The sequence below is a fragment of the Haemorhous mexicanus genome, chromosome 8 (assembly GCF_027477595.1).
Source record: "Haemorhous mexicanus isolate bHaeMex1 chromosome 8, bHaeMex1.pri, whole genome shotgun sequence".
NCBI classification, from domain to species: Eukaryota; Metazoa; Chordata; class Aves; order Passeriformes; family Fringillidae; genus Haemorhous; species Haemorhous mexicanus.
Window position 1 is genome coordinate 1,915,435 of NC_082348.1, and position 14,761 is coordinate 1,930,195.

At 46.1% G+C, this 14,761-nt stretch overlaps 1 protein-coding gene across 1 annotated transcript in view; it reads right to left on the reverse strand.

Annotated features, from left to right (window-relative positions):
• LYPD6 (LY6/PLAUR domain containing 6) overlaps positions 1–13,712 on the reverse strand; it is a 39,523-nt gene extending 25,811 nt beyond the window's left edge. Inside the window, exon 1 of the mRNA XM_059852502.1 lies at positions 12,387–13,712. The gene's annotated coding sequence lies outside the window, so the exon portion shown is untranslated. The remainder of the gene's footprint in view (positions 1–12,386) is intronic.
• Positions 13,713–14,761: the final 1,049 nt, after the last annotated feature.

Below are 14,761 nucleotides of genomic sequence, written 5' to 3' on the forward strand. Positions count from 1 at the left end.
TTGTTTACCAGAATCACCTGGCCAAAAGCAGTGCTCCAGGTCAAAATGCCAGAGAACTAAATTTTTAAAAAATAAAAATAACAAAGAGAAGTTTGAACAATTTGGGTTTGTGTTTATAATCCAGGCCTTCTGCTCTATGCCACAGAATTAACAGATAAGCAGGAAAAGTCTCATCCCTCCACAGGCAATTTGTTTCTTCCACACTTTAAATCCTAAAATTTCACCCAGCCTGGCCATGAAAATTGTTTGCCTCAGAATAGGAAATAATGTTTTAAGTCTTTGCTTTAGAGTTTTTCAGTAAATAATGTTTTTAAAATACCAAAAGGAAAAGAATAAAAATAAAGTGAAATTCCAAGGCCAGGTTGGAGGGGGCTTGGAGCAACCTGGGACAGTGGAAGGTGCCTGTGGCAGGGGCTGGAATGGGATGAGCTTTAAGATCCCTTCCTAAATTTATGGAAGGCAGCCACAAATATGAAAATAGCCATTCATTCACCCCTCATGGCTGCAATTCCCTGATAAATGTGGAGGTGGAGGCACCACTCTGGGAGATCAGGTGGATTTTCAGCCCCAACAGCCACAGAGGGGACAGAGCAAAACCCAGAACTTGCCCCCCTGGTCTTGCTCATCCTCTGGAATCCTGATCACAGCTCAGAAAAATTCATTTTTCACCTCGAAGCGGAAGAGAAGAAATAAAAAAATGTGCTGTACAACCTTCTCCTGTTGTGACAGACTCGCAGATAGTTCACATTTTTCATTTATGATCAGGGGCTGCTTTGTGGAGCTCCGAGCCCTGCTCTGTGCCAGAGATGTGAGGTCATGGAGCTGAAGCTCTGACTCCCTGCCAGATGGAGCTGTGATATTAAAAGAAGCCAAAATGAGCTTCCTGTGCAAAACTGGGAACAAAAGAGCATTTTTCCAGTGCTGCCCTGAGGGTTCATAGGAACCTCAATGTCCAGCTCCAGGCACAGCTCCCATCCTATCACCCCACCAGCTCCAGAGCAGAAACCCAGCATGGGCTCTTTTGGGATGTGTCTGAATCAGGGCAGGGACACAGAGAGGTTCTGGCAGAAGCTCCCAGCCCAGCCATTCCCAACCAGCTGCTCGTTTCCCACCCCTGGAGCACAGGGAATGGGGTGGGAGATGCAGCCTCCAGCCACAGCTGGAGACAGCTGGGATGGTTTGGGTGGGAAGGGACCTGGGGATCATCCAGTTCCAACCTTCACACCTTCCACCGTCCCAGATTGCTCCAGCCTGGCCTTGGGCACTTCTAGGAATCCAGGGGCAGCCACAGCAAATCTGGGAATCCCAGCCCAGCCAGGAATTCCCAGTTCCCAATCTCCCACCCATCCCTGCCCTCTGGCAGTGGGAGCCATTCCCTGGCTCCTGTCCCTCCATCCTTGTCCCCAGCCCCTCTCCAGCTCTCCTGGAGCCCCTTCAGGCCCTGCCAGGGGCTCTGAGCTCTGCCTGGAGCCTTCCCTTCTCCAGACATCATCCACAATTCCGTGTGCTGCTCTGGTCCAGCATCAGGATTTGGGAAGACACCGTGGGGAGAAGGCAGGGAGGGGTAAGAAAAGGAGATCTTTGGAACAATTATTTTCCTGCATTTTGTCTCCAGAGAGAATCTCCAGTCCTTGGAGCATCTCCACGGACCCCCTCCAGAGCTTCTCTGTGCCAGGGCTTCCCCACCCTCCCGGCCAGGAATTCCCAATTCCCAATCTCCCACCCATCCCTGCCCTCTGGCACTGGGAGCCATTCCCTGGCTCCTGTCCCTCCATCCTTGTCCCCAGCCCCTCTCCAGCTCTCCTGGAGCCCCTTCAGGCCCTGCCAGGGGCTCTGAGCTCTGCCTGGAGCCTTCCCTTCTCCAGGGGAACATTCCCAGCTCTCCCAGCCTGGCTCCAGAGGGGCACCAGCCTTGGAGCACCTCCAGACCTGCTCCAGCACCTTCTGATGTTGGACCCAGAGCTGGAGGCAGCTCTGCAGGTGGGGTCTCACCTGCAGAGGGATAATCCAAATTCTCAGCCCAGGATTTGCCAGAGAAGGTTCCACCCATGAAGGGCTGGGCTCAGGAGATTTCTCTCTCACCACCAGCAGCCAAAGCCCTGGTGGTGGGGATATTTTCTTTGAGCAACCTCAGTGCTCAGTTTTACACATCAGAAACCCAAATCCAGCTCAGGAAGCGCTGTCTTATCCACTTGGGTGAGCTGCAGGAATTTTGGGTTGGAAAAGAATAAGATATTAAATTCTTACCCAAAACACTTGAAAATAACATGAAAAATCCAACAAACAGAGCTCAGACAGATCCAAGGGTGCTGGCCCAGCCCTCCCAGACCCTGCTGACAGCTGCTGGAAGCACATGGAATCTTTTCAGGACAGAAAATAATCCTCCCTCCAGAAAGCTCCTGATACCCAACAGCACAAACCGTGCTCAGAGAAACACAGGAAGGTCTGTGAGGAAAAATCTCCTTGGCAAAGCAGTGCAAATATGAATTATGGGATGGTTTGGATTGGAGAGAATTCTCTAACTCCAGCCCTCCTCCGTGGATGCTGATCAGAAAGAAAAACTGCAGATAAGCCCTGGCATCAATGAACACAATGGTCAGGGGTTTTGAACAGGACCAAACTAAAGGGAGTGGTTTGGAATTGCTCTCATTTCCTGCAATGCAGGATGCAGAGCAGCAGGCAGGTGTGGGATCAGCCCTGGGCACGAGGCCTTCACCCTCAAATCCATCAAACTGTCCTGGGGACCACTGGCACCAGAGTGCACTTGGATGTGCAGTGCACACTTTCCATTTTTCCATCACCTGGGAGTTTAGGGAATACCAGAGTCTTCCCTGCCTCCAAGGAATGCCACGTTTTACTGCAAGTCACCACATTTTTAGAAAGAAATTGCAGGTCAAGTGTGTGCTAAAGCCATCCCCACACCTTGCCCTGTTGGGTAATAAAAGCTCAGCTCCTCTCCTTGACTCCAGGCCAAGAATCCATGGGGAAGATGCTCCACAAAACACAAAACTCTGTGAAAATCCCACACTTTAAATAAAGATGTAGCAACATATTTGTCCCAAGACATTTTACAACTCACAAAAAAATGTGGCTGCAAGACTTAAAATCCCCTTCCCACAGAGGTTTCACGTGTTTGATGTTCCCATAAAAGATTCTATGGATTGACACAAGGATAAATAACCTTGGATTGAGACTGAAATTAGAATTATCCCAGCAACAAGTGTGGTTATAACATTGCTTCTACTTTTGGGACCTCAACATCACGTGGCATCACAGGGTTCCCTTCATGGTTTTGGCAGCCAAGCCAGGAAAATCCCTTCCCCAAACCCCCTCCCAGCCCAGGAATCCAAATGAAAATGGGACAAAGAAGTGACAGACGCCCAGAGCTCCACACCTTGCACGGGGACAATTTGGTGCTGGGTCCAAAGCACCCAACCTGTCCTAATCACCTTGAGCTCATTAATTTACAAAGCTTTGGCCCAACTCTCGGGGCTGGCAGATGATCAAGCTCTTAGTGGATGTGATTCAAACTAATCCACTAAAAGGCATTTAAATTCCAGCGAGGAAATCAGGACTTTTCAATTATTAGAAGTGCTGAAAAGTTTTACTGCCAGCAGACTTTCCAGGTGAGGGGGGAAACAAGGCCCAGCTCCATCCGTGGGGGTTCCCACCTCAAATCCCAGCACCAAACCCCAGCCCAGGGCTCCCCAGTGCCCTTTCACTGCAGACTGGGAAAAAACCAACGGGATCCAGCCTGTGCTGTTGCTTATTTTCCCCTTTTTCATCCTTCAGATCCCATTTTCAGGATGGTTTCCAAGGGAAAGGAGGATTTTGTCAAGTTACACAGCTTCTCCCTTGGATCCATCAGGGCATTTGGCCAGGCTGGAATGGAAGGGAAGGTTGGGAAGTGAACGTTCCATGATGGGAACATCCTCCAGCTGCCTCAGCCAAGGAAACCCTGCACTCCCATCAGGACCTCTCTAGACACCAAAAAAAACCCCAAAATCCAACAGAGAAAGAAAAAGGGGAAACTTTTAAGTGTCCCAACTTTTAAGTGTCCCAACCGTGGAAAAAAAATGGAATTACGAACCAGGATAAGACCCAAAGTTATAAAAATCAGCTTCCTCAGACATGGGGCTCGTGGTGTACTTGGAGCCAGGAATGTTGCTGGGAGTTTGCTGTTAAATTGGGTCATGCTCAAGATTTTCATTTTGCCAGCTCCAAAAAGCCAAGGCCTTGTTGTCTGAACACCAAACCCAACAACAACAAATGTCATGGCCAGATGAAATATTTCAGTGGATATAAAACTCAGAGCAGGCAAATATTCACCCATTTAACAACATTCTTGGCTGCCTCAATTAAAATTTGCTCCATAAAGCAATTCCACAAAAAATCACTCCCAAAGACAAAAACCACTGGAAAACCACCTCTTTGCCTTTTCCCACTTGAATATTAGATCTAAACCCAAGGTAAAAGCTGTTTAAAATCTCCATTATCTGGAAAAAATAGGAAGATGGTGATAATAATTTTTCAAACATTGTAAAATGCCCCAAAGATGCTTTGTACCGTATTAAAAAAGCTGTTTAAAATCTCTGTTATCTAGAAAAAATAAGAAGATGGTGATAATAATTTTTCAAACATTGTAAAATGCCCCAAAGATGCTTTGTACCCTATTAAACATTTAAGCAGAGTATGGCTTGGTGGATGCAAGCTGAAAACAACCTAATAGCAGTGAATTTTTTTTTTTCTGTCCTTAGAATGCAGCTGGAAAAACAACTTTAAAACCTTCTCCATCCTTGAAGGCCAGCTGACCAATGTGGAGATGTCTGTATTTGTGAACAGGTTTTATAGAGTTATGGAAAACAGATAATTTAGGTGGATGAAACAGATATTTTGGGTGGATAAAGCAGATATTTTAGACGTATTTTTTGTATCTTTATCTCTGGATGGGCAGACACTCATCATCCAGCAGAGACAGGAGGTAAAATGAGGACAACGAGGCCACTTCACCTTTCCTTGGGGTGTGAGGAACCCGCGACGTTTTCCCTCCCCACAAACCTCTCCCCACTCCTACCTCCATGGATACCCCAAAAACCTCTCAACCACCAAACAACCTCCTCGGAAAACACCTCCACAAAACCCCAGCGGGCAGCCCAAGGTCCAGGTTTGGTGTTTAGGGCTGGCTCCCAAGGCTGGGTCCCAACCCCGCGCTCACCCTCTCCTCCAGCGCCGGCGCCGCCCTCGCCGGCCCCTTGGATCTCCCTGGAGAGGGCTGGAAGCTCCTTAAGAGCATGAAGACATCTCAAGAGATTTTAACTCTTAATATCTGCAGTCTGGCATCTGCTTCCCCGGCAGTTTAGCCCCAAATGTACGTCTGGGAAGGAGGAGAGCCCTAAAAGCAGGTGGGATTTCTATGAAATCCAGTCCTGCACTGCTTTGCCTTTAGAATCTTGTTATATGAGCACAGGAATCCCAGGAAAACAAACTCCCTGGAGGTTGAGAAAGGCTGGTTGTGCACACAAAACAAAGAGCTTGGTTGGTGTAGCAAAAATAGAACAGAAATAAAATAAATATAAATGATAGAAACAAAATAAATATATAAATAAATAGAAACAAAAATAAATTCAACCCCGTTAAATATTTAAATGTACATAATAACACAACAAAACTGGCCAAATTTGTATAAAAAACAGAGTGATACATAAAAAAAATTTTAAAAATCTAAAAGCTAAAATGGCCTGGTTTTATTTCCTATATTTAGATTTACCACAAGCCTTATGTGGAGACACTCCAACAAATACCACTTCTCCAAACACACAAACCAACTCTAAATAGGCTGCACGTGCAGAGCCCCCATTAGGTCAATATTTGGGGGATGAAAGTGCTGCCGTGGGGGATTCTGGCCAGGAGAGCCCACGAGACCCCGTGACTGGAGCAGCAGATGCTCAGAGCGAGGTCTGGAGCTGCTGACGTTCCATCAAGGGCTCCCATTCTTCTGGGGACAAGAGCCATTGTTCCCTGTCCCACCAGGGCTCTTTGGGAGCACTGCTGCAGCACATCTGCCCAAATTTATTTCATTAATAAATTTTAATAAGTGTTTCTTCAAGGTTTTTTTAGGTGTTTTATTCAATTCCCCAAAAATATCTTCTGAAGAGCAACCTGAATTTGCTTCGTTTATTCAAAAATTTTTTTCAAAGCAACAAATCAATTAAAATCTGCAGGAGCTGGCAAAGAGAAGTCCAGGGGTTTCATGGAGAATATTTTGGTTTGTAATGGAAAATATTTTGGTTTGTTTGTCCTTCTCCTTCCTGCCAACCCCATTTTCAGGTGACTTTGTGGCATGCATTTGTGGCATCACTCCACCTTCTCCTCCAGACACACAATATTTACATTAAAAATCCATCCAACAGCTGATTAATCTCCAAAAAGGAGCTCGTCAAGCCCTTCCCTCCACCAGCCAGACCCCAAAATTCCTGATTTCCATAGCAGCAGTGTGAATTTTGTGGCACAGGAGGACAGTGAGCTGAAGTCACCCCGAGTGCACTCCAGCAGCAGAGCTGGCAAACACTGGACTCACCCTGCGAGGCGATTCCAGCTGGGAATCTCTGCCTGGATCAAGGAATAGGAACAGTGAAAGGCAGCGGGGGCTGAGTCAAAAATTTCCAACTATTTCGGAGGGGAACATAATCAGTAAGTTAATTAATTAATTAATTAATAAGGACGAACAGCAGCAGTTCACGAAATTTCCTGAGAAAATAAATTTTTGAGGAATTTGTTTTAATTGCCTCAGGGCACTTAAACCCCACATTTAATAAGCTCAAAATTCATCAAGATTAGGAGTGTGCAGCCTTCAGCCTTTCTGGATCTAAACCACCAGGAAAACACTCTCCTTCCATGACTTCCCCTTTTCCAGAGTCTTTTATTCCCTGCACTGCAAACCAATCCCAAATCCCAACAATTTCCTCTGTTAATCTGGTTTTATACTTCATTTTTTTTCTCTTTTAGCACTTAACTCCCTCCTGGGACGAACCCCAGGAATTCTGCCACCTGCCTGGTGCTGAAATATTTCCATTTTTCCAGCCAGATCCCGGCAGTATCCACAGGGATCATCCCACAGCGAGCCAGGCACCTGCCTGAGAGTGGTGATTTGTCTGCACAGCAGCTCAGGAGATGAAAGCAGAGCCACACAAAAGCTCAGGGCTGGCTGAGAGGAAATAATTGCAGGCAGAATTCCATGAGAGGAATTTATGTTATTCTATTCAAGGCATTTGAAGAGGAAGAGAATGCAAAAAAAACCAAAAAAATCCACCCAGAATTTGATAAAATTCAGGAATAATTGGCATTAAACAAATAAAAGCCATAAAAGGAAAACACAATAAAGTTTTAATTATAATTGAGGTGATTCCTCTCATCTTTTCCTATCATATTTAGCAGTTCATGTAGAATGATTAACAGATTAAATAGAACACTTAGCAGCTTCTATAGAATATTTAGCAGCTTAAATAGAATATTTAGTTATTTCTATAGAATATTTAGCTATTTATGTGGCATATTTAGCTGTTTATATAGAATATTTAGCAACTTATATAGAATATGTAGCAATTTATATAGAATAATTAGCAATTTATATAGAATATTTAGCTACTTCCACAGAATATTTAGCAGATTATATAGAATATTTGGGAGATTACATAGAATAATTAGCAATTTATAAAGAATATTTAGCAATTTATATAGAATATTTAGCAATTTCTATAGAACATTTAGCCAATTATGTAGAATATTTAGCTATTTCTATAGAATATTTAGCAGATTATGTAGAAAATTTAGCAATTTGTAAAGAATATTTAGCAATTTATATAGGATATTTAGCTATTTCTATAGCATATTTAGCAGATTATATAGAATATTTAGCAACTTATATAGAATATTCAGCAATTTCTATAGAATATTTAGTAACTTATATAGAATAATTAGCAATTTATAAAGAATATTTAGCAATTTCTATAGAATATTTAGTAACATATAGAATAATTAGCAATTTATAAAGAATATTTAGCAATTTCTATAGAATATTTAGTAACTTATATAGAATAATTAGCAATTTATAAAGAATATTTAGCAATTTCTATAGAATATTTAGTAACTTATATAGAATAATTAGCAATTTATAAAGAATATTTAGCAATTTCTATAGAATATTTAGTAACTTTATAGAATAATTAGCAATTTCTATAGGATATTTAGCTATTTCTATAGGATATTTAGCAGATTATATAGAATATGTAGCAATTTCTATAGAATATGTAGCAATTTCTATAGAATATTTAGCAACTTATATAGAATAAGTAACAATTTATATAGAATATTTAGCAACTTACATAGAATATTTAGCAATTTATAAAGAATATTTAGCAATTTCTATAGAATATTTAGCAATTTTTATAGAATATTTAGCCAATTATATAGAATATTTAGCTATTTCTATAGCATATTTAGCAGATTATATAGAATATTTAGCTATTTCTATAGCATATTTAGCAGATTATATAGAATATTTAGCAATTTACATAGAATATGTAGCAATTTCTATAGAATAGCAATTTCTATAGAATATTTAGCAATTTCTATAGAATATTTAGTAACTTATATAGAATAATTAGCAATTTCTATAGGCTATTTAGCTATTTTTATAGGACATTTAGCAGATGATATAGAATATTTACCAATTTATGTAAAATTAGGAAGCCCCTGGAGGAGCTTGCCCAGGAATACACACCGACGGAGCAGCAGGAGGGATATTTTATGCCATCATCCCAAATCCATCCCAACTTCGAGGGTTCCCAAGGAAAGCCAAGCCCTGGGAGGAGGCACAGCTCCTGCTGAGAGCATCTGCAGCCCCCCTGGGAGAGAGCCCCTCTTAACTGGCTGCCCTGGCACTGCTGGCAGCCCCATAAATGGGAATATTGTGGATTCACAGGGAACCACTGGAGCTGGGCTGAGCTGGGATCACGTAGGCACCGCTGGGCAGCGAACAAGTGGCCGTTTATTCTGGATTTTCCCCCGTTTTAACACGTGCCAAGGGATAAACCGGGGGTTTATTGGGTGCCCAGATGTCCAAAATAGATTTTTATGGGGTTGACAATACTTTATTGTTGGTGGGCAAGGAGTCCTGCCTCCAGACACACATTGCTCCTGTGAAGCCCATAAAATTCCCGCAGCAGATTTATAAAAAACTCAACCAGGGACAACAGAGTGGACAGGGAAGAGCCCAAAGAGCAGCCCTGCTGGAAAACGATGATTGTTTCTGGGAACATATGGCCACGGAGGGATAAGGGCTCTGCTCCTCTCTGAGCAGGTCACACCACGCCACAAAAACCACAGAAAACTCACCAGGGGCAAAACGGGTCTAGGACAGGAAAAAAAAAAATGAGGAATTGTTCACATTGTAGGAAAAAAGATGGATTTCCAGCAAGTCTTGTCGCTCAAACTACCAAAAAATAAAAGGAAATCATGGAATTCAAAATAGTTTTTAAAAAGTGGTGGTATAATCATGGGGCTTATTTGTGCTTTTGCTCTTGCTCTCTCATTACACTACAAGGAGGGATTGTCTGAGGTAAAAATCTCTCCAGAGTGGCAAGGAGCCACCAGAAATCCTACCTTGCCACCTGCTCCTGGTGCTCCCAGCGAGCCAAGATCCCTTTCCAGAGGCAGATCCCAATCAGCCAGGCAGACACGGCACCTTTCACCCAGGGCCCGCCTCGGCCGCCCCAGGGCTGGAATAACAGTTTGTTTTCGAGCTAAATGAGTTCATTTCCACTAAATAGCTCTGCCTGAGTGAGTTTTCTGGAGCCAGAGCATCAGCAGCTCCAGCAGACACTTGCAGCTCTCCCCAGAGCTCTCCACGAGCTCGGCCCTTGGATCCCTGACCCCAAGGACTCGCTCTGCCCGTTCCATCACATCAATCTGACAGACACGAGGAGCAAAACGGGGCAGGAAAAGGAGGGGGGTCAGAACTTCCTGCCCTCAGGTCCTAAAAATCACCTTGAGAGACGTCCAGAGTTTATTTTTAGCGCTCCTTAAACCCCTTTATCCATCCAGGCCGTGAGAAACTGGGCTGACCGACAAATCGTGGGATGCAACTTGGGTTTCCATTGGAAAAGCCCAGCCCTGTGGATGAGCAGAGCTGAAAGGAAATAATTTATTCAATTTCCAAGCTCTGTGGTAACTTATCCTTTACTTTTACACCAGAGAGTGGCAGGAAATCAGCCCGGAGATCAGACACGCGAGCGCCAAATAATGGAGCCAGCGGATCGCTGACGCATAAATAAAGTTTTAGGTTTGCAGGGAACAAGCCTCCCACTGTAACACGGCCAGGAGGGCTTCTCAGATGGTTTGATGGCAGCACTGGCCTAAAAAATTATCCAGTGGGAATGGGAAGGGTTGGATTCCCTCCCTGCTGGCACCTCCCTGGGCTGTAGGGAGGCAGCGGGGTTAGACCTGAGGGCAAGCCTGGTTAAAGCCCGTCCTTGTGTTGGCATAACTAATGAGTGGATGTTGGGAATCATTTTATCCCAGCTGTCCTAATGAGCTAAATCGTTTTGGGATCATTTGTCTCGCCCAGGATTTGTTTTCAGCTCGTTCTGTTGGAGAAACTTCATCCCCACCCCTCGTCTCTCTCAGAGCTGGACCCTGCAAGCTCAGCACTGACCACAACCAGGCAAAAATATCAAAATTTGTGTTTTCCTGTGCTGCTTGCAGCACTGGTTGCAGAGGGAAGGGCTCCACTGAGTTTCCACAGCAGGAAAATAACGCAGGGCTCTGAGATCCGCGGGATCCCGGGGGGCTGGAGCCAGCCTGACCTCCTGACACCACCAGCGCCAGCTCTGAGCCAGCCAGGTCCTCCCATCTCGCTGCAAAACAGCTTTTCCACAGGAATAAAAGCAGGGAAAAATCCAGCACAGGTTGTTCTGAAGGTGTGCTAATAGTCACACCCGGGATTTCCACCCACTTCCCACTGGGATCTCTGTGGTTTACACCAATTCCCACTGAACGAGCTCTCTGAAGCAACAGAATAATTATTTTTTTAATATATAAAATGCATTTATTGAGCCAGTTCTGCTCACTGGAAGTTCCCAATCCATCAGCCTGAAAATGAACCTTGAAGTGATTTTAAAAAATGAACCGCAGCCTGGGCTCCTGACACAGGAAAAATCATCCAAAATTATGGATATTCCTGCAGGGACTCCCACACTTCGGGCAGGTTTTCATACCTGCCCCTGCCCATTGCCAAGTAAAAATTCCCAAAATACAGGAGAAATTATGTGGATGTAGAAAATAATTACCCAGCTCATTGTATTGGCAAGTGATGTTTAGGAATAGAATGTAATAATTATTAAGAAATTGGTAATATTCCCTCCCCTTAAGTAGGAAAGAGCACATACACTGGCTACAACTGGAAACACAATTATTTATCTATGAAATTCATTGCATTTTTAATTTAATTTAATCCAAAACTAGGCTGGGTGGGGCTTGAAGCAGCCAGTGGAAGGTGTCCCTGCCCACGGCAGGGATTGGAATAGGATGAGCTTTAAGATCCCTTCGAACCCAAAATATTCCATGGCTTTTTCGAGAGCAGCATTTTTAATTAACAGGGAAGAAGAGCAGGAAGCTCCTTAGCAGCAGCAGCACCGTGACTCTCTTTTACTCACAACAAACAGAATTATTCCCTTTGCTTTCATTCGGAAAACAACTTTGTGAAGAGCCCCGTTTCCATAAAGAGGCTCTCAGAAAAAAAAAACAATTAAAAACAGCGATAACCACGCTGCAGCCTCCTGCGGAACCCCGGAGCCCCGCTGGGGAGCGGGGCAGGACCAGCCCGGGAGCGCCTCCATCGCCTCCCGGGAGCCACAAACACCCCGAGAGCCCCTCCTGCGGCTGGGACCCCGGAAAAACGGGAATTTGGGGGGACAAACGGGAATTTTGGGGTGTTTGGAAGGGAAGGGTGAGTTCCAAACAGGGGGGCTCCTGGAAAACCCCTCCGGCTCCCCCCGGGGCTCATCCCGGCTCACGGGGAGCCGGTTCTGCTCCTGGAGGGGAGCGAGGGGTCCCCAAATTCGGCCGGAATCGCCGAGCCAGGGCTGAGCGAAGGCAAAATGGACATTTCCCCCTGAACCCCACACAGGCTGGGGTTTGTTTTGCTAAGCACGTGTCAGCCCGAGTGACTTCTCCACTAAAAAAAATAATAATCGCTTTTTCCGCTGTAACAATGGAGAAAACAATAGGGAAAACAATAGGGGAAAGAATAGTGAAAACAATAGGGGAAACAATAGGGAAAAGGGGTAGAAAGAAGGGGTTTGGGCGGTTAAACAGAGACAGGGACGTACCTTTGCCGCACGGATTTTCCAGGCGCTGGCTCAGGGATTTTCCATCGCTCCCTCGGCGGCCGGGGCAGCCCGGGAGCCGGGAATGCGGGATCCGGGAATGCGGGAGCCGGGAACGCTGGAGCCGGGAGTGCGGGAGCCGGGAATGCCGGATCCAGGGATGCTGGAGCCGGGAATGCCGGATCCAGGGATGCTGGAGCAGGCTGGGCTCGCCTCCGTGCCGGGGCCGGCTCATGGAGCGGCAGTGCCCGCTCTGCTCTGCTGGCAAGGCGAGATTAGGATCTCCGGCGGGCAGGGAATTGTGCTGAGCTCCGGCTTTCCTTGGCGCTTCATTAAAAACGAGATTTTATTCCGGGCTGGTGTGGACAGATCAAACAATCAGCGGGTTATCCTGCTCGGCTTCGTTCCAGGAGGGAAGAAAAAAAAAAATCTATGGATAGCAAAGGATGAGTTCAAACGCACAGGGAGTGAGCAGCCGGGAAGGAGAGGAATCCTGCGAGCCAGGAGCGAGCACCATCCCAGAGGGAAGCACAAACATTCCAGCCTGTGGGATTACCCTATTCCCGTTTTTTCCCCGGTTCGGCGGGGTGCTGCCGAGGGTGACGGGGAGCTCCAGCTCCCTGCTCCAGCCGGGAGCGTCTCCCCTGGGCTGAACCAGCGGCTGAGCCCGGCTCAGCGCTCCCGAAAGCTTCAGCCGAGCCAAAGCGCGGCTGCCGGCCCGCGGGGATTCATCCCGGGCCAGCTCCCAGCGCCGTTTGTTATCTCTGCTGCTCGCAGGTTTTAAGGACGTTAATGAGGTTTATCGCAGCGAAGTCACGTCTGTGTCCCGGCAGGCTGAGCTCGAAAACCCCCGCGTATTTCCAGAGCGTGACATCACATCTCAGCTCGGCTAAGTGGCTTTCAGATAACAGGCGATGCCCCCTCCCTGAGAATTCCGAGATAAAAACGCCGAAGAGGGGCAGTTTGCACACGCAGGGTGAGGTTTAACAGCACAACTTAATTCATTTCGGGACATTAATTAGTCATGCAGAAAGTATTCAAAGCACCAAGTATTCAAAGCACCAAGTATTCAAACCAGAAAGTATTCAAACCAGCCCGAGCACCAATGCATAAAAAAAAGCATTACTATGAAATCAGCCCTGGCTGCTGAGAAAGGCAGGAAAGCCCTTGGGAGAAGCTGCAGCTCCTCTCTCCCACTGCCATCCTCGCTCCCAGCACACAAATCAGGGGGCACCACCGGTCTTTCCTGCTCCCTGCTGCTCCTGCTTCCTCTTCCAGTGCTTCTGGGAAGAGCATCTCCAAAATGGAACCTCCCTCAGACGGGTCTGAGACCATCCTGACCTCTGGGTTGTGAGCGCTGTGTCCTCTCCCTCTCCTCTCCTCTCCTCTCCTCTCCTCTCCCTCTCCTCTCCCTCTCCCTCTCCCTCTCCCTCTCCCTCTCCTCTCCGTGATTTCATTTATCACCACAGAATCCCAAAATACCCTGAGCTGGAAGGGATCCACAAGGATCACCCAGTCCAACCCCTGGCCCTGCACAGGATACCCCAAAAACCCTTCCTGAGAGTGTTGCCCAAACGTTCCTGGAGCTCTGGCAGCCTTGGGGCTTTGCCCATTCCCTGTGGAGCAGTTCCAGATCCCCACAACCCTCTGGAGGAAAAACATTTTCCTAAAATTTGCTCTGTTGACATAAAGACTCCCTGAAAAAGCCGCAAAGTCTGACTCAAACCTGTGAGACAGAAAATTAATTAATTAATCACAATTATTCACTTAATTAATCACATTAATCACTTAATCACAAAATTAATGAATTAATCCCTTATTATTTACCTACACAGCATCTCAGAGATGCCCATGTTTTCCTCTCAGGGTTACTAAAGCATAAATATGAATTTTAAAAATTCCTTAGGCTTTTGCATGAAAATTGCTGCGGAATTGAGCGCTGAGTCAGGGTCAAGGACAGACCTCCTCAGAGCACTGTGTCCCAAAATTCAGATAGAGGCTGGAGGCTGGAAAAAATCACTGGAATGAGGCCCAGAAGAACAGGCAATAAATGAAAAGTTTTGGGAAAAGCTTTAAGGGAGTAAGGAGCAAATCCCTGTGAGGGCAGGGACGGATCCCTGTCCTGGCCCTGCTGCAGGAGCAGGGCTGGGGTGGCTCTGGAGCAGGAACTGCTGGGGCAGGAGATTTAAAAACCAGATCTTGGTGTCAGGACTGAGTCAGGGCTGGGCGTGGAGGCCAGAGCTCAGTGCTGAGCAGGCACTGGGATGGAGAGGGCAGGAGCTGGGAATTCCCTGTGGGAAAGAAGGAACAGCAGCCCCAGAGACAGGGCACTGCTTGGGCAAAGAACTCCAGAATCCACACTGGGCTGGGTTGGAAGA